The sequence below is a fragment of the Phocoena sinus genome, chromosome 8, assembly GCF_008692025.1.
Source record: "Phocoena sinus isolate mPhoSin1 chromosome 8, mPhoSin1.pri, whole genome shotgun sequence".
In the NCBI taxonomy this organism is placed as follows: Eukaryota; Metazoa; Chordata; class Mammalia; order Artiodactyla; family Phocoenidae; genus Phocoena; species Phocoena sinus.
The window spans coordinates 55,847,958-55,866,162 of record NC_045770.1 but is presented as its reverse complement, the minus strand read 5'-3'; the positions used below and the strand labels follow the sequence as shown (position 1 = coordinate 55,866,162).

The following is an 18,205-nucleotide window of genomic DNA, read 5'->3' as shown; positions in this document are numbered from 1 at the left end:
TCACTATTCCCTGGGCCACTGCCCTGCTGTGAGCCAGTCAGCTGTTAATGCTTCTGTCCTGTTGTGTTGAGAAATCTGTGTCCTCTGACCTCCACATCCTGGTCCTTGTTCTATACTCTGCCAGCAGGGCAAGCCTGTATCCTCTGGCTGTCACCAGCCCCAGACGGTCAAGAGGCATCATCAAACACAAAGTACCAGTAAATACCATCCACAGAGCCTTTGCAACAGCCAAGATAGTCATAAGAGCAAACACGTTATGTTTAGGACCATTATAGGTGTTTCCCATGTAATGATTCATTTCATCGTCACACTCCTATGAGATAGGACAGGACTTCCCTGCCTTGTTCATTTCTGGCGCCTTAAGACCCTGCCTGGCCCTTATTAGATATATAAGAAGTCTGTGTTGAAGTTACTGTCTCCATTTTGCTACTGCAAATCACAAAGCTCTTGAGGGGCACAGCTGGGATTTAGAACCAGGCGGTTGAGCTCCAGAGCCCATGACCTCAACCCCAATATGTGCTGCTTTTATCATTTTAACATAATGCCAAGCTTTCCCTCATCTCTTCTTTTCCCAGGAAAGCATCTCCAAATCCTTTCACGTTCCTCACATAGGTAATAACATGACGTGACATAAATGGCACTCAGGTGGCACTGTGGTATATTCTCACCTCATTTAAGCCTCATTATAACCTTCACAGTGCAAGGCTTGAAGGGGCAAGGACCTGTTCAGTCCTATTCATTGCTGTAGCCCCAAAGCCAAGCCTGGCACAGAGAATATCACATTAAATATCAATTGGGTGAGTTAACTTTACAGATGAGGGATTGAGGTTCATAAAGCTTAATAAACTTTCCCGAGGTGGCAGAATTAGTAAATGACGGAGCCCTGATTTGTAACCTGTCTTTGTCCCCAAAACTGTTTCTACTGGCCTCTCTGGGTCTCACTTTCCTCTCCAATTAAATGGGGATTTTAACGGCCCTTCGGGTTGCTGTGGGGACAAAGGGTACAATGAGGTGGAGGCAGTCTGCAAACAGGAAAGGGGGACACAGATGCAGTGCTACCTTCTTTCCCTCTCTGTGTCGCTGAGCCCTGGTGCAGAACAGGAGCCCCAGAGAATGAGGGTGATGCCTCCAGACAACGGTGAAACTGAGATGGATGGAAGACGGGTGGATGGATGGACCAAAAATAATGCCCTTTCGAAAAAGATGTTACTGTACCAGGGTGGACGCTGGCTGGTCTTTTAGCCTTTATCCAGCAGAGGGCACCAAGGCTCCAATAATTAGCCTAGACTAGAGTTTCCTGGCAGGAAAAAGCCTCCTGCAGGAGGGCACTGTAGCCAAGCCCTGGTCCTGGTCTGTAGCTTGTTGGCAACTCTGGCAGGTGAAAGGATAGATACACAGAAAACCAGGTCAGAGACCACGGGGCACAGGGTGAGGCGTAAAGAGCACAAGCTTAGAGACAGACCCTCTCGCCTGCCTCCAGTAACAGGGGCCTCAGGGAGAACACTTCACACGCCAGAGCCCTGCTTCCCTTTGTAAAATGGGGAAATAAGTGTACCTTTTAGGTTTGTCGTGAGGATTAAATGAGATACACTAGAGAGCACTCAGTATGCTGGACGCTCTCAACACTTACAAGTGAGGTATTCACGGTTCAGAGTGGTTGTTTGACTTACCCGAGGCCACAAAGCAAATACAAGATGGGAAGTAAAGATGGTCTCCAAGGATCCTGATGAGATTTCTAAGCGAATAGAGAAAATTCTGTTAGGATCAAAGTGGTTTGGGGCAATGGAGACAGTTCCAGGTGAATGTGGAAATTTTAGGGGTGGAAACTGCTCTGAGGCTAAGGAAGGTTCTTGGAGACAAGGGCTGAGTTCAGTGAACTCATCCTGCCACCTGGGGTGGATACCAAATAACCACTTAACAGCCCGCACAGGAGCTCCAGGTACACTTCTGTAATGTGGGAAATTAACATTTTAATGTGGAACTCGACTTGCATCTCCTCGGGTGGCTGGGTGTAAATTTGCCATCTGTTTCAGAAGGCTGAGTTTTTCCCTAGGCATTTATTTTATGTGTTGTTGTCACTCGTGATCCCTGCCAGGGATTTATCGCCAGGACCAGGCCTGGCTTGAATTGCCTTGGAATGAGCTTGTCAAGTAGCAGCAACCTGCAGAAAGCCAAGACTTTCAAAAAATGAACAGAAAACCCACGTCGTGTTTCCCTGGAGCAAGTGGAGAGTCCTGCCCGGAAAACACAAAAGAGCGAGCCGGCTTTGGATCATGAGCTGGTCCCCTGGCCCTGAGGAGGAATGTGGTCCACACTGTAGCGCTCCTGTTTTAGCAAGTGGCTAGTAGAGAACAGGCCTCCCCTGAGACTGGGAGAGGACCCAAAGGAAAAGTGGCGGTGCTCTATTTGCCCTTTTCCTCCTCATAAGTCAGCGTCTAAAACCTGCCAAGGTGCTGCAGGCCAGTGTAGACTTGAGTGGGACCGTACCCACCCCGGTCTAAACCTGCTTCTGCAGCCCCCAAAGCTGCTCACCACGGTGAATGACAGGCTCTGCCACCTGAGGGTCTGCCTCTTCCACCAGCAGCACGTGACCCCACCCCCGACCTGGCTTAAGCAGGATCTTTGCCTTCATTCTTCATAAAGCTCCTCCCATCCATGAGTCCAGCTTGTTGAGATTCACCCCTTCGTCTGTCTGTGACTTCAACCTTTTTTGAGCCCTTATTCTACGCCAGCTCTGTCCTTGGTACCAAGGAGACTGGATTACTAAGCCAAGGCCCCTGCGGTAACCTAGTGGGAGAGGCAGAGGATTGCCACCTAGTGGAGGGTGTGTTATAGGGAAGAACAAATCTGACTCCATATTAGATCTGTTTCTTTTACTGTAAGCTTTGTGTTCTACTGCTTTAGCTTCAAGTTGAGTGTTGCCAATAGCCTGAAATGTACAGGATAACCCATTCTCAAGGCTCTGACCTTTAAAGGTATAACTCTTTCCCATTCATATAGAGATTAAAAATAACATTTGTCTTGTTGGAGGTTTACAGGAACATCGTGACCTGACCCGCATGGACAGCTGCAAGAACAGAGGATTCTGACATCAAGAAGTTCTTGAGAACCAACCACGCCCCTCCCTCACCTTGCCTTTAAAAATGCTTTGCTGAAACCCTTCAGGGAGTTCAGGATTTGGGGGGCATGACTGACCCGTTCTCCTTGCATGCCCTGAAATAAACCTTTCCCTGCTCCAAACTCTGACATTTAGGTTCGTTTGGCCTCGCTGCGCTTTGGGTACATAAACTTGCGTTTGTTCAGTAACAAGTGGAGGCACAAAAGGAGGTGGAAGCAACCCTCTCTGGCGTGGATCCTGTGGTCTGGTGAATCTCAGCCCCTCCCCTCCTCATGCGTGTGCTGGACCCCAATCTCCAGCAAAATGATTGAGCAGAACAGAGGCGACAGAGGCGACAGAGGCACGTCAACTGACAAGGAGCCAGCAGCAAATAGTAAGAAGTAGATGGGAGAATCCAGAAAACTGTGAGAAGCAGCCTGATGAGAAAGTGAGCCGCACTTGTCAGGGGGACCCGTGGCAGCGCCCTGGAGGGCATGAGGCTGAGAGTTTGCAGCCTCAAGTGCTGTCCAATTCTTCTCCATGGCCCCAGGACCCCAGACAGCTCTGGCCCAGCACGGTTCTGCAGAGCTAGCCATGTTCTGGGAACAGGGCTGAATGCGTGAGGTGACACCGGGGCGTGGAGACCTGGGGCACCCATGCTGGCTCCATGTCGAGGGCCCTGGCCGTGAGTCGGGGCGGGAGGCAGCTGCTCCCTGTGCTACCAGACCACCAGCTGGCACCTCCAAACAGGCAGCCTGCCACTTCCCACTCTGACATCTGAGGCCACCCTCTGGGTCCATCTTGTTTCCTTTAAGATTGCACTACTTGTCAGACTTCCCCGGCGGTCCAGTGGTTAAGACTCTGAGCTTCCACTGCAGGGGCTGTGGGTTTGATCCCTGGTTGGGGAACTAAGATCCCGCGTGCTTCACGGTAGTGTGCCCACGCCCCAAAAAGAAAAAGATTGTGCTACTTGTGATGTGCCCCCCAAGCTCACTGCCATGTTCCCTCACCTCCAAAATGCAGAGCCTCTGGTCAGATGTCTGGCTATAACATGGCACCTACTGGGATATCAGATCTGACAGCTTTTTTTGCTGTTGTGCCTTTTCTAAGACTAGAACCAGCTGCCAATGGTCTGCTTGGGAAGGATCTCTCAGCTTCTCTTCCCACTGTCAAATTTTCATCGTTGGATTGTCACAGTGGGTAGAGGACACCAGAGGCAGGTCAGACTTGTGCTGGGATGAAAATGCCTCTGAACTGGCCTGTGATCTTGGGAGCCTGTCTCCTCACCTGCCTAATGGGGGACAATTGTGCCTGCCTCCTGGGGTTGCTGTGAGGTTTGTGTGGGATGACACGTGCACCTGACACGGGTTGGGAGGTGCACAGCAAATGGGGTTCTGGAAAGCATGGGGCCAGACAGCAAAGTGCAGAACCTGTGGGTTTTATAGGATGGAAACCAGATCCTAACCCATGGATTGGTCAGAATTCTCTCTCCTTACTGAGCCTTGATCTGTGTCTACATGGGGAGCGTTGCAAGGGCTGAAAGCTTGCAATTAAGGCCACAGTAGACTCCAACGAGCGGAACACTCTTTAAGCAAACCTGAATGCCGGCTCAATGAGAGATGACTGCCAATGCTCGTGCCCCAGCTGTGTGTGTGTGTGTGTGTGTGTGTGTGTGTGTGCGCGCACGCACACGCACACACACGCATGCAAACATGGAATGCGATTGTTTGTACAGCTGACGCCTGCTCTCCAGGTTTGGGCTGTGGCAGGACGTGACACTCCATCTGAGTGCTGTGTCTGACTTTTGGAGCCTTCTTTAAGACAGAGGCAGCCAACTGGACCCAATGTGCTTGCTGGAGCCAGCCTCACAGCTGCTGTCTCCATCACAGGGAGGAGCCTGGCTCTGGTAGGGGCCGCGTGGCATCAGCTCTCAGATCCCAGCCCCAGGCCAGGGCATGACTGAGAAAGGGGACTCTGGGCAGGGATACAGAGGGGGTGTTGACCCAGAAACACTGGTCCAGGAATAGGTTGAGAAAGCAATGTTGGTCAGGGAGTTAAATGGAGCAGTGATCAGGTAGTGATGGGGTAAGGAGAAACAGTTCACAGTTGTCATAGATGGGGAAGAGGTAGAAAGCCAGGGAGAAGGGCAGAGAGGGAAAAGAGTCCATAGAATCAGAAGCAATAGAAACAGAGGAAGGGAGAGAGGGAGAAAGAGATGCAAGGAAGAAAAATTAAGATAGGAAGTAGATGTTCAGAGAGGGAAATAAAATCATAGTAAGAGGAAAGAGAGAAACTCCAAGAGAACCAGAGGCAGACAGGGAAATAGTGTATGATAAATAGACAAGGAGCAAAAAGAGAGGTTGCAAATAAAAGGGAGTATGCCAGAGACGGGAGGAGGAGAGGGCAGAGCCTGGAGGGGCCTTAAGACCTACCACATTCAACCCTCACCCCTATTTTCCAGATGAGAAAAGTGAGGTCCAGGAAATCAGTGACAGAATCAGGCTTAGAATACAGGTGACAAAGCTAGTGAAAAGGGAAAGAAACCTGGAGAAAAGGTGAGAGTCCAGCAGAAAGCCCCAAATGGTTGAGGATCAAGAACAGAAGGGGTGGAGGACTTCCCTGGTGGTCCAGTGGTAAAGAATCTGCCTTCCAATGCAGAGGACGCGGGTTCGATCCCTGGTCACGGAACTCAGATCCCACATGTCATGGGGTAACTAAGCCCCACGTTCCACAACGACTGAGCTCACACGTGTCAACAAGAGAGCCTGCGTCCGCAAACTACAGAGTCCACACAACCTGGAGCCCACGCGCCACAGCTAGAGAGAGAAAACCTGCACGTCGCAACTAGAGAAGAGAAAACCCGCGTGCCACAGCTAGAGAGAAGCCTGTGCGCCGCAACAGAGATCCCACATGCCGCAACTAAGACCCGACGCAACCAAAAATAAATAAATAAATAAATTTTTTTAAAAAAAAGAAGAGGAGGGGTGGGGAGAGGGCCTGGGGTCTGGCCCACAGGCTGGGCTGCCGTGATGGGGAGACCCTGGGCACCCAGAGCAGGGAACACCTGGCCTCTCCCTAAGTTGGGGGGCTGGCACTGGCCCACAGACCTGAGGGCCTCCTGCCTGTCCAGGTCCCAGCTGCAGACAGAGAAACCGGGTGTGGTATGGGCTGAACCAATACTAACGCAGTGATTTCCACTTCCACACATTCTTATCTAGTCCAGGGATCTGGCTCATCAGACCTCTTCAAATTAAACCAGTAAATCAGAAGGAAGCACCCTGGAGGTGGGCACACTGGCAGGCCTAAGAAATGTCAGCTGACAACCAAGAAGGAGATGGAATAATCGTGAACAACAGATACCAGAAATCACTGTTTCTCGATCTGGGACCAAGCAGAGCAGGGGCACCAGAGTCATGAACAGTAAGCCTGCTTAACAACGATTCACAGTTATCAAGATCGTGTAACCACCCTAGCGAACGCTGCTTCCAAAGGTGCAGAAGCCTAACACGCGTTTTAGAGAGAGGGTCTCAAGTCAGGAGTCCAGCAATGTATTCCGAGGGTACAAGAATTCTCCGAGAATTTTTAACCGTGTGTTTTCCTTATTTGACATTATTTTTTAAATTCTCTTCCCAGTTATGGGAGCAAATGATTTCCTCTGAAGTGACAATTCAAAGTTAAAAGAGATTTTCATAGAATAGGATTTGAATTTCTTGGTCAGTGTTAAGGACTGACCGTTGAGTGGTTAGTTCAACAAATGTTGACCTTTACTTCCCCTTTGCCAAGTCCTGGGCCCACATGGGAGTTGGCCTGGCACAGGGTATCAGAGCACAGAAAGGGTTAGGAAGTTACCCACATGAAGGAGGGGGGCAGTGCCTGTGATGGCAGACTGGTTATATATGATCAAATAAGTAAATATATTCAGCATAATGGAAGCCAGTTTTCTCACTGTTAGAGGAGGGAGTTACAAATATGGAAAGAGAGAAAAATAGAATTTTCTGTGTGATGTCGGAGTGGAATTGGAGGTTGTGGGATGAACACGTGGTTTTCCAGATAGATATGCTTTCTAGCTCTTTCCACTGAGAGGAGCTGGAGTAGTAACATTCCAATAGCAATGAGCACCCTTAACACTTAGATCTTAGCTTCCAAAAGGAACCGGGGCTCCTTGTAGAAAGGGCTTATTCCAAGCCTGGAACAGGGAAGGAAAGAGATGAACCTGGAAAAGCTCATGGAAAGTAAGGAAGTGCTCACAGAATGATTGGGATATATCAAAAAGACACAGAAGTTGCTGGTCAAATCTGGAATATCCTGTGTGTCAAAATAAATAATAAGAAGAACAGATTATAACTCATTGAATAAGAAACCAGAAGTCCAGGGGGCTTCCCTGGTGGCGCAGTGGTTGGGAGTCCACCTGCCGATGCAGGGGACACGGGTTCGTGCCCCGGTCCGGGAAGATCCCACATGCCGCGGAACGGCTGGGCCCGTAAGCCATGGCCGCTGAGGCTGCACGTCCGGAGCCTGTGCTCCGCAACGGGAGAGGCCACAACAGTGAGAGACCCGCGTACCGCAAAAAAAAAGAAAAAGAAAAGAAAAGAAAAGAAACCAGAAGTCCAAACTGTCAGGGAGGGAGGGAAAGAAGGAGGAGCGAGGGAGATTTTGATGTAGAATGGGGATACTGATACAGTTTCAGAATACTTCCCCACAAAATACTTATTCATCACAAATGGAAAAGAAATAATTTTCTGCAGTAATTTTCCTGTGGAGAAGCTTGGCAAGAACCATCAGAGTGATCAAAGTGAACATCACCAGTAATGGAGCAAATGAAAGCGTGTGCCACCTGATGGGATGCACCGAGAAGAACACAGCATCACTTCTGTGATGTTCCTGCTCAAGATTCTCATCATGAGGTAGCATCAGACAAACCAACGTTGAAGGGCATCCTACTAAATACCTGGCCTGTAATCTTCAAAAGCATCAAGATCGAGAAAGTCAAGGAAGGGCTGAGGAGCCATTCAAGTCTGAAGGAGACTACGAGGCACAGCACCACACAAGATTTTGAACTGGATCCTTTGGCTCTAAAGGACATTACTGGGACAATTAGAGAAACATGAATCAGGTGTAAGGAGTAGATTATAGTAATGCATACATGCTCATTTCCTGATTTTGATATTCCCATTGTGGTTATGTAGGAAAATGTCCTCGTTTGTAGGAAACACTAAAATATTCTTTGAGGGAAAATATAAATTACGGCACTCGCAACTTTTCTGTAAATGTGAAATTGTTAAAAAGGTTTTCTGATCTTCCCACAATGGAACTCCCAAATAAAGTTTTTCATCTGAACAATGCCAACCTTCAAGGAATGAATAACCCCGAATTCATAAACACTTCCATATGAAAATCAAAGTCGGTGTGATAAAGAAAAATTGCAAGCTTATAGAATATATGAACGTGTATATAAAAAATCCCAAATAAAACTGCAAGCTAAGTCTAGGGCACCAGACTCCAAGGGCCTTTCTTGAGAGTCAGCTGGCTGGCCCTCTGCCCCTGCCGGGCGGGTCCTCCACTCCCTGTGCTGCAGGAGTGCCTTCTTGGATCCTGAGGTCCGCCCCCTTGAGAGGTGACACAGCCTGGGCTGTTGAGGGACTTCCTGCAGCAGGTTGCCAAACTACCCCTGAATTGCCTACTTTGGATTGGTATATGAGAAAGACATGAACTCCTCTTATGTTTAAGATGCTATTATTTGGGGATTTCTGTCATTCACAGTCAAATCTTATCTCAAATCTTAATATCGATCAATAACAGATTCAAGGAGAAAAGCCATATTTTCACCTAGTAGGTTTTTTAGAAAAGGATTCAGTGAAATTCAATGTTCATAATTTTAAAAAGAACTCTTGGCAAACTTGGAAGAGACAAAAACCTCCTAAACCTCGTAAAGAATACCTACACAACTCCCGCAAACAAACATTATAGTCAACAGTGAGTTGTTTTTTAAAAAATCCTCTTTAAAATTAGGAACAGGACAAGGATACTTGCTGTCACAAATTCTATCCAGTTCGGTTCTGGAGCCCCTAGTCAAGGCAATACAGTAAAGAGAAGAAATGAGAAATACAAAGATATGAAAGGAAAAACAAAACTCTCATCGTTTACAGATGATATTGTCTACCTGGAATCTACAAACAATCCTGAAACAAATCATTAAAATAATAGCGTTTAGGAAATGGGTGAATATAAGATAAATACATTAATAGCAGCTGCATTTTTATGTACTGGCAACATAAAATTCAAAAATGTAATTTTTGGCCGCGCGGCATGCAGCATCTTAGTTGCAGCATTCCCCAGTAAGGATCGCACCTGTGCCCCCGGCAGTGGAAGTGCGGAGTCCTAACCATTGGACCTCCAGGGAACTCCCAAAAATGTAAGTTTTTTAAAAGATGCATTTACAATAGAAACAAAAATTTAAGTGTACCTTGAAATAAATTTAACAGAAGACATGCAAGCTCTTTTGCGAAGAAATATTTCATTGAAAACATTTTATTGAAAAACATTAAAGACCTTTTAAAAGCAGGGGATACTTAAGATTCATGGATAAAAAAATCATCAATTATTGGTGTCAATTATCTCCAAATTGATGTATAGATTCCATATCATTCCAATCAAAATTCCAGCAGATCTTTTGGAGAATTTTGCAAGTCAATTTTAACGTGTTTTTTTTTTTAAATAGACAAGCAAAAAAGCCAAGATACTCCCCCAAAAGAAAAATCAGGTGACGGGCCTGCCCTAGCAGCTATTGAGACTTATCATAAAACCATAGAAATTAAGAAAGTGTGGGTGTTGACATAGGTGGCAAACAACTGGAGCAATGAAACAGAATAGAGACCCTAGAAATAGGTCCTTGCATATGTGGAAACTTGATCTATGACAGCTGTATTGCAGATGAAGAAAGGACCATTCACTGAATGGCGTTAATACTTCTGGTCAACGTTTGGCAAAAAATGAAGTGTGATCTGCACCTCACACCAGACACAAAAATCAATTCCAGATGGATTAAGAGCCTAAATTTGAGAGCCAACTTTTCTGTTAATTTTTGGAGAACATATAGAACATATACATTGCTTTATGAACTTAAGATAGAGGACTTTTTAAAATAAGACATTAAAAATGCAAACATGAATGCAAAAAGAGTTTAGAACTTATGGTCATCAAAAGATACCATAAAGAAAGTGAAAACATGATCTGCAAATTGGGTGTGGCAAATTTTATTTTCCGAAGATGGCTGCAACAATATCTCCCATCCCACACGCTCTTTTAGGAGCTTGCCACTCCCCATCAAGAAGCAGAGTCTAGGTCCTCTGCCCTTGGACCTGGCAGGCGCTTGTTGGCCCTTGTCTTGACCAATAGGGTACAATCAAAGTGATGATATGTGACTTCCAGGTCTAGGTCATAAAAATGCCATACATGTTAACCTCCATCCCTTGCTTCTGGCCTCCTCCCCCACTCCCCACCTGCACTTTGCAGGTGACACATTACTGCTTTCCGGTTCAGACCCTCGCCTTCACCACATCTGATATGCTAATATTTGCGTGGGCTTGGTCTCTCCAGCTGTCTCAGCAAGACCCTCCCCCAGCACCACCTGGCCTAGGCCTTACTTGGGGCATATACTTTCACAGTCTGCAACTTGAGAGGTGGAGAGAAGCACAGAAAACAAAACAGAAATCAAAGGTATATCCAACTTCCATTCATGCTGAGGAATGGGGGAGAGAGGGATGGTCTGGAGTAATTGCACATGAGAACGTTCAGAGTGGGGGACCCTGTCCCCACCACTGCCTGGTACTGTCCTCCAGAGTCATGCCCAGTAAGGGTGGAAAAGGTTGGGACTTTAAGAGTTCAGTTCTTGCTCTGCCCCTGATTGTGCTGGTGTGACTCTGGACATGTCAATTTGCCTCTCTGGGCCTCAGCTTCCTTAACACCAAGGTTCCTCTGTTTGTTGTTTTCATACATATAATAACTAGCAGGGGGCCTGATATATGGAGTAGATGCTCCATAAATGGAGTTGAAGGAATTGTCTCTTGCCCTGCCCCCCGCATATTTCCTACCTAACAGACTTCTACTCATTCATCAAGACCCATCTCATGTATCACGCCTGCAGGACGTCTCCCCCTGTGACTCATAAAGCTATCTGGGGCTGCCCATGCTTCTCTCCCTCACAATATGGAACTCTGCCTCCTATCTCAGCTACCCCTGAATGTGAGTCCTCTGAGAGCAGAAATCATTTCCTAACCACCTCTACATCCAGACCCAGCCCTGGCATGGCACAAAGCAGGAGCAAGGAAGTGGCTGCTGAACTGATTATTTAATCAGCACATAATGAAATTTGTTCCTTTAAGATGACCCAGGGCTTCCCTGGTGGCGCCGTGGTTCAGAATCCGCCTGCCAATGCAGGGATCAAGGGTTCGATCCCTGGTCCAGGAAGATCACACATGCCGCAGAGCAACTAAGTCCTTGCGCCACAGCTACTGAGCCTGCATGCACAACTACTGAAGCCCACGTGCCTAGACCCGTGCTCCGCAACAAGAGAAAACACCACAATGAGAAGCCCGCGCACCGCAATGAAGAGCAGCCCCGACTCGCCGCAACTAGAGAAAGCCACGTGCAGCAACGAAAAACCCAACACAGCCAAAAAATAAATAAATATATACATATATGCATATATATATATATTAAAAAAAGATGACCCAGAGGGGTCTGTTCTGGCTGACGGCCGCTCAGCATGCATTACCAGCCAGACTGGGAAGTGAGCCCCCAGGCTTCTTTGAGATTCCTGTGAGTGAGGCCAGTCATCAGACTGTTGGGGAAAGTCCTCAGCTTCCAGACAGCTGTTTCCTCAGCTGATCTCATGGTACACATGAGCAGCGGTCCCCAACCTTTTTGGCACCAGGGATCGGTTTCATGGAAGACAATTTTTCCATGGACGGGGAAGGGGTGGTGATGGTTCAGGTGGTAACGCGAGCAGTGGGGAGTGGTGGACAGAGTGACAGATGAAGCTTCGCTCTCTTGCCCGCTGCTCAACCCCTGCTGTGCGGCCCGGTTCCTAACAGGCCGCGGACCAGTCCAGGCCCAGGGGTTGGGGACCCCTGCACATGAGTGTCTCATGTATTCTTTTATTTTCCAATATTGCCAATATTCCAATAGTGCTATACTTTTTTCTGGTGAGATCTACAGACATATATGAGGCTGTTAATTATCATCAATGCTGATTTAAATGCATATTCGTACCTTTCATGCCTTAGTTAAACGGCACAGGGTAAACTCTCAATTAACTGCGTGTGGCTTGTCCATGACAAGTGTGGACTCCCAGGTGGCTTTCCTGGGCCTCCTGGGCCACCTTCCCCTTCTTGTCTGATGCTAAGGACTCAACCTTTCCAATTTAACTTGAACCAAAAGAAATCTGATGTCCAGAGGCTTGCTCACACACCTCTGGCCTGTTCCAGTCCAGCATGGCCCAGTTCAGCTCACTTTGAACTGAACTCAGACACGAGGCAGCCCATGAACCAAGCTGTGGGCCCTCAACAAGCCCCACTGTGGGAGCCAGCCTGTCCCTGCACCCCTCTACCTGCTTCCTCATTTTCATACAGTTCAGCCTAGGACTCTGGGTTCCAGAAAGACCCTTGGGGCTGCAGAGTGGAGATGGGCAGGAGAAGGACAGACTGAGGCAGGAGACCAGTGTCTCAGTTGCTATGTTGACTGGCCCTGGATCCCTTGGTCCACCCCAGATTCTAGGGTGGCCACAGGAAACAGTTCCCATACATGCTGACAGCTTCCACCCCAAGCAACTTCCTCTATTTTCTGCCCAGGGAAGAGAAGGCTTTCCCAGGAAACTGCTCTGCCCTACGGACACCTCTGGGGCCCCAGGGAGACTGAGCTTTATTGTTTTTCTCCTCACTTTCCCCACTGCCTGATTTACTCTTAGGATCACCCTGTAAAACCTGTGTGCATCCAAGTTCTTGTATCAGGATCTGCTTTTGAGGGAACCCAAAGAATACGCCCCAGGAGGAGGCTGGTGGAACCGTGCAGGGAAGAGGGTGATAAGGGCCTAACTAAGGAGAGGGGTTGTGAGGATGCAGAGAACTTGTTGACCCCAGAGAAGTTTTAAAGATAGAATGGATGGGACCTGGCAACTAATTAGATATAGGGCACAGGGCGGAAAAAAGGAAAGAGGCAGGAGTGACTCCCAAGTTTCTAATTCAGGCATCACCTTTACTGTGATAAGAAACGATGAAGAAGTAAATCTGGCAAAGAAAGATTTGAATGGATTACAATTTCAAATTTTATATATATTATAGTTAATCCTCATGCCAACCTTGTAAGATATTCATAAATATATTGATTTCCCATAATGTCAAAAAGAAAAAAGGGATTTAAAGTGGCTTATAAGATTTTATAAAAATACAAGATGATGTGGGCTTCCCTGGTGGCGCAGTGGTTGAGAGTCCGCCTGCCGATGCAGGGGACACGGGTTCGTGCCCCGGTGTGGGAAGATCCCACATGCCGTGGAGCGGCTGGGCCCGTGAGCCATGGCTGCTGAGCCTGCGCGTCCGGAGCCTGTGCTCCACAATGGGAGAGGCCACAGCAGTGAGAGGCCCGCGTACCGCAAAAAAAAAAAAAAAAAAAAACAAGATGATGGATCTATAGCATTGAATATCAATCAATGGAATATTAAAGGGAGTTGTTAACATGATGGTGCAGACTATTTAATGTCTTGAAAGATGTTTACAGCATTTTTATTAAGTTAAAAAATCAGCCCACAAGAATATTTATAGATGAATGCTAACTGTGGGAGTATGTATGTGCTTGGGTATATATAGTGGATTTCAACTGCAGACCACTCAGATGTACAAAAAAAGTGGTAACTTTATTTTTTGGCTAAATTTATTTCTATTATGAACCCCCATTCTGTGAGGTAGAAACTTAATCTCAGACATTTCTGGGTCCATCCACCCAAACCAAACCACCCCTCCTTTCCTGTTCCTATAGGTAGGTCCTCAAGTGTCATCTCTCCACAGTGGTGTCCCCCTGAGACATCCCTACCAGCCTGCCCAAGCCCTGGCTGTCAGTCCCTCACTGAGCACTTTCTGGTCAAGCCTTACTCCCGACTATGTGACCCTTCAGTTCCAGGCAGCTTTCTTAGCTACTGCAGGGCCCCTGTGGTGGGCAGAAAGATGTCCCTCCCCCTCCCCGCAACAAGGCATATTCACTTTCTAATCCAGAACCTGTGACTATTACCCAATATGGCAAAAGATGCATATTGCTTATAGGGCAAAATATGTGACTAAGATAAAAATCTTGAAAAACAAATCTGGTCCCATAATTTCAAAGAAGAGGAAACTGAGATCCAAAGAAATGAGTTCCCTTACCCCAGATCACCCCAAGGGCTCCTGATTTTTTCCTCTTCCCTTCTTCTCAGCAGAATAAAATATAATGGGGCAGGATAATATAGAAAAGTGCTACCAGTGGATACAATGAATTCATTTATAATGTCATCATTAACTGAGCACCTATATACCCAATGCCCTGTTAAGCCCTAGGGGTGGAGGACCTCTGCCCTCACTGATCTTAGATGCTAGTGGAAAGAAGTAGCTTCTATCACCTTTTAAAAATTGGTCTCCTGTATCCAGAAACTCTAAATATGCATCTCCAACCCATCAGAGGCCAATAAAATGTTCTATTTCTTTTATTCTGCACATATTTTACGCATTAATTGGGTGCCTCAACCCAGGCAGAGATAAACTGAAAGAAAGGCAGTGAGTGATTCTTGAACCCTGTCTCATTCAGCTCTTCTTTGGTTCCTTACCTAGGCAGACATGGAGAGATGAGGTACATGGATACACACATGGATGGAGAGGATAGAGAGCAGAAGACTGAGATGTTTATTTTAGTCTCACCTAAGAAATTTTTTAAAAATTATTTATGGGTTTATATTATAATTTATTGATGATTTTAATGATTTGCTTAGTTTAAGTTGTTATATGTATTTGCTTATAATTTTCATCTTACATATTTTTGAGATTTTGTTTATTTTTATCTTATTTAAAGTTAAGTGTTTTATTGAGATGATTGACATATATGTTTCAGGTATAAAACATAATGATTTGATATTTGTATTGACATATATTGCAAAATGATTATCACAATAAGTCTAGTTAGCATCCATCACCACATGTAGTTACAACATTTTTTTTCTTGTAATGAGAACTTTTAAGATCTACTCTCTTAGCAACTTTAAAATATGCACTACGGTATTATTAACTATAGTCCACCATGCTGTACATTACATCCCCAGGACTTATTTATTTCATAACTGGAAGGGTTTTTTTTGTTTTGGCTACGTGGGGTCTTCATTGCTGTGTGTGGGCTTTCTCTGGTTGCGGCGAGCGGGGGCTACTCTTTGTTGCAGTGCGCAGGCTTCTCATTGCAGTGGCTTCTCTTGTTGTGGAGCATGGCTCTAGGAGCACGTACTTCAGTAGTTGTGGCACGCAGGCTCAGTAGTTGTGGCGCACGGGCTTAGTTGCTCTGCGGCCATGTCGGATCTTCCCGGGCCAGGGCTCGACCCATGTCCCCTGCATTGGCAGGTGGATTCTTAACCAGTGCACCACCAGGGAAGCCCATAACTGGAAGTTTTTACCTTTTGATCTCCTTCACTCATTTCTCCAATGCCCCCCACTACCCTTCCCCCTGGCAATCATTAATCTGTTCTCTGTATCTATGAGATCTATTTGGGGGATTTTTTTATTTGTTTTAGGTTTCACATATAAGTGAGAATATACAGTATTTGTCTTTCTCTGTTTGACTTATCTCACTTAGCATAATGCCCTCAAGGTCCATCCATGTTGTTGGTTTGACAAGATTTCATTCTTTTTTATGTTTGAATAATATTCCATTATATATATATATATATCACATTTATTTTATCCATTCATCCATGATGGATACTTAGTTGTTTTCACGTGTTGGTTATTTTGAACAATGCTGCAATGAACGTGGAGGTACAGATACCCTTTCAAGTTAGTGTTTTCGTTTGCTTTAGATAATACCCAGAAGTAGAATTGCTGGATCATATGGTAGTTCTATTTTTAATTTTTTGAGGAAGTTTCATACTGTTTCCCATAGTGGCTGCACCAATTTACATTCCCACCAGCAATGCACAAATGTTCCCTTTTCTCCACATCCTCGCCAACACTTGTTATTTTTTGTCTTTTTGATAATAACCATTCTAACAGATGTGAGGTGATATCTCATTGTGGTTTTGATTTACATTTCCCTGATTAGTGATATTGAGCACATTTTCATATACCTGTTGGCCATTTGTATGTCTTCCCCGGAAAAATGTCTATTCAGATCCTCTGCCCATTTTTTTTTTTTTTTTTTTTTTTTTTTGTGGTACGCGGGCCTCTCGCTGTTGTGGCCTCTCCCGTTGCAGAGCAAAGGTTCCAGATGCGCAGACTCAGCGGCCATGGCCCACGGGCCCAGCTGCTCCGCGGCATGTGGGATCTTCCCGGACCGGGGCACGAACCCGTGTCCCCTGCATCGGCAGATGGACTCTCAACCACTGCGCCACAAGGGAAGCCCTCTGCCCATTTTTAAATACGATTGTTTTCGGGTTTTTTCTGAGTTGTATGAGTCATTTAATATGTTTTGAATATTAACCCCTTATCAGATATACAATTTGTAAATATTTGCTCCCATTCGACAGGTTGCCTTTTTCATTTTGTTGGTAGTTTCCTTTGCCGTGCAGAAGCTTTTAGCTTGATTTAGTTTCACTTGTTTATTTTTGCTTTTGTTTAAGATAAGGATCTTGAGAGAAGGAGTTTATCCTGGATGATCCAGATGGGTCTTAAGAGCAATCACATGTATCCTTATAAGAGAGAAGCAGAGGGAGATTAGACAGCCACGACAGAAGAAAGGTACAGCCACAACTGAAAGGTGCAGCCACAAGCTAACGAAGGTTAAAAGCCACCAGCAGCTGAAAGAGGCAAAGGGCAGATTCTCCCCTAGAGCCTCCAGAGGGAACGGGGCCCTGCCAGCACCTTGATTTCAGCCCAGGGAGACTTATTTTGGACTTCTGGCCCCCAGAACTGTAAGAGAATCCATTTCTGCTGCTTTAAGCCAGCAAGCGTGTTGGCAATTTGTTACAGGAGTCACAGGAAGCTGATGCAGCTACACACCAGGTGCACTGTGATTGCACTTCTTGTGTGTGAGCCACAGGAACCCAGGTGCTAGCTCTCCAGCATGCACCGCGACCATCAGGGGCCCAGGACCTCCCTCCCCGCCCCTGCCCCCAGCCTCTCCAGGGCTGTGGAACATTCCGCGAGGCTTTATGGGCCCAGCTGCTTGGGCTTCTTCAGTCATCTCTGCTCTGCTATCGAGAATCTCAGAAGGCTGCAAGAAAGTCAAGGGCCTGGACCTCTCAGGCTGTGCTGAGAGAGCGGACACAAAGTGGTGGGGCTGTGGAGGGAGATGACATAGGACCCCTTCTTAACACCTGCAGTTCCTCGCCTTCCCTCCAACTCTCCACCTCTGTTCTCCATTAGAATACTCCCTGTCTGGCCTGGAATCTGGGTTGCTTGACTCCATCAGTTCTTCCAAATGTGTCACTTACACTCAAACCACAAAAGCCAAATGCTGGCTTCCTTTATTATCCGCATTGCACAGTGGCATGAAGGCTTGATCCCCTCGCAGCCTGGGCAAGGGCATGGAATTAAACGACGTATAGAGGAGGGAAAAATAAACTTTTACTAGCTCAATTACATATATATATATTACATATATATACATATGTATATATATACATTACATATATATATTACATATATATGTGTATATACATATATATGTAATTTATTACATATATATTACATATATACATATACATGTAATTTATATTAAAATATATTATATAGGAGCTTCCCTGGTGGCACAGTGGTTGGGGGTCCGCCTGCCAATGCAGGGCACGCGGGTTCGTGCCCCGGTCCGGGAAGATCCCACATGCCGCGGAGCGGCTGGGCCCGTGGGCCATGACCACTGAGCCCGCGCGTCTGGAGCCTGTGCTCCACAATG

General features: G+C 46.4%; 1 long non-coding RNA gene across 1 annotated transcript in view; it reads right to left on the bottom strand.

The window, feature by feature from the left end:
• The window catches only part of LOC116758775, a 42,734-nt gene that overhangs the window by 7,269 nt on the left and 17,260 nt on the right, over nucleotides 1-18,205 (bottom strand). Inside the window, exon 4 of the long non-coding RNA XR_004351225.1 lies at nucleotides 1,671-1,735. This is a non-coding gene — a long non-coding RNA (uncharacterized LOC116758775). The remainder of the gene's footprint in view (nucleotides 1-1,670; nucleotides 1,736-18,205) is intronic.